The following is a 2,466-nucleotide window of genomic DNA, read 5'->3' as shown; positions in this document are numbered from 1 at the left end:
TTTTTTATTTCCAAAATGTGATATTTTGATTCTTTTTCTTTAACATAAACTTCACTCAGCTGAGTTAAATCAATTGATATGTTTATAGATACTGCTTTATCTATGTTTTCAAATCTTTTGTACAAGAAATAAAATTAGAAAAACCATCTTCCCTGTCTAGAAAACTTGAACATAACTTTTGATATGACTAAAGCATATTTTCTTTTTTAAAAAACTTAGAAAACTACTTAAGAAATGTTAAAAAAGTAAGGGAGCACATTAACTCACATCATTCACTCTATAATTTGAGGGATTTAAAGTGGGTCATTAACTATAATTTGACAGTGCTATTCTGAGTGTGGGAAGAAAAACAAATGTTACTATAAAGCTTTATACTGTATTCCTTATGAAAATGTATAGTTATTATACTAACAAAAGCATTTGAAAGGCTTTTTCCTTTGACTGTGAAACTTAATTATATATGGCATCTGTCATAAAAAAACTTTCAGTGAGAGCTTGTAGGCAATTGATACTTCTAGTTCATTACAGTCCATCAATTTTATATCATTGAAATTACATTACTAATTGAAAGCTACAGATATTCAGTTACAATTGTTTTAGGAAAGAAAATATTCATAATTTTAAAGTCTACTTCTACTATGTGTTGAACCCAAAATAAAGTTGTCATGTTTAGCTCTAATAAAGTCAATCTATTTTATCAGAACCCATCTAAATAATAACTTACACTATTTCAGGAGTTCACTCTTAAGAGGAACATCACATAGCTTTAATAAAAATGGATATTTTACATTCAGATATAAACAAATTTTAAAAATTTTTTAATGTTTTTTTTTTTTTTTTTTGTGGTATGCAGGCCTCTCACCGTTGTGGCCTCTCCCATTGTGGAGCATAGGCTCCAGATGCACAGGCTCAGCAGCCATGGTTCATGGGCCCAGCCGCTCTGTGGCATGTGGGATCTTCCCAGACCAGGGCACGAACCCGTGTCCCCTGCATCGGCAGGCGGACTCTCAACCACTGCGCCACCAGGGAAGCCCAACAATTTATTTTTAATGATATTCCAGCAGAAGTTAAACTCTATTTTTGAGATATAAATAATAAAATAATGCATTATTTTTCAGATCTATGGTTAAATCTAGTAAAATTACTTTCTGTGAGTCAATCATTCTGGTAGATATGTAGTGTGTTAATTTAGTTTTAATTTGCATTTTTGTAATTACTATGATATTGAATACCTTTTTATTCATTAGTCATTTATATATATTCTTTTGTGACATACCCATTCCAAATTTTAATCTGTTTTCTATGCAATTCTCTATTTTTAAAATTGCCATGACATATATGCTGGGTACAAGTCATTTATGCCTCTTATGACCTACAGATATCTCTTCAAAGTTTATACCTTTGCCCTTCACTTCCAGCACTATTTTTTTTTTTTTTTTTTTTTTTTTTTCTTGCGTTATGCGGGCCTCTCACTGTTGCGGCCTCTCCCATTTGTGGAGCACAGGCTCCGGACGCGCAGGCCCAGCGGCCATGGCTCACGGGCCCAGCCGCTCCGCGGCATGTGGGATCTTCCCGAAACGGGGCACGACCCCGCGTCTCCTGCATCGGCAGGCGGACTCTCAAGCACTACGCCACCAGGGAAGCCCCAGCACTATTTTTTGATAATTAAAATTTTACTTTTTCTTTGGGATTAATCCTCTTCATTTTCTATTTGAAAAACAGCCTTTGCCTGCTTTAGGTTTAGGAAGATATTATCCTAGTGACATCTAGAACTGTTATTGTTGTAATGCAGGTGCTATAATCTGTAATGTTTAAGCAGGATATGTGGGAGGCAATAAGAAAACCCATGGAACTCACCATTGTGTTATCCTTCATGATTGGAGGTCCCTAAGTTGATTTTCTTCTTCTTTCCATCTATCATAGTCTTCCTGTTCTTGCTTGTGGCAAGAGTGTTTTAGTTGTACAGGGTCTTGAAGAAATAATCTTTGTAGAATCAAAATCCTCCAGTAATATTTCAATATTTTTCCATTTTATTTGTACCTGTGTCACTGAAATATTAAGAATTTTATCTTGAACTGTCTTGTAAAGGACGTGTTTTGCCAGTATTCTTTTCGTAGTTATTTATCTCAAGACGTGCATGTCTACTTACATTGAACTTAGTTGTGAAGTGGTAGAATCAGTACAACTCTGCTTTTTTAGGCTTGTTGTGGTATATATGCATATTGTTTTTAGAATTAATTTGCTTGCAATGAATGTAATATGTTATACTTCAGCATTTATATTCTATAGGCAGTAAAAAGATCAATCGTCATTTTGCGTAAAGAGATTTAATTCAATGAGCATCTGTAGTGTGGCATGGAAATTTTATCAAATGAATCTATATATTTTTAATATAGGTGCTAACAGTTCTTTCTCATTATTCCTACAAAATGTAATCCTATAAGTCTCAACTATGGGAGATAACTC

The sequence above is a fragment of the Lipotes vexillifer genome, unplaced genomic scaffold, assembly GCF_000442215.2.
Source record: "Lipotes vexillifer unplaced genomic scaffold, Lipotes_vexillifer_v1.1 scaffold363, whole genome shotgun sequence".
Taxonomy (NCBI): domain Eukaryota; kingdom Metazoa; phylum Chordata; class Mammalia; order Artiodactyla; family Lipotidae; genus Lipotes; species Lipotes vexillifer.
This window is presented reverse-complemented; position numbering follows the sequence as displayed.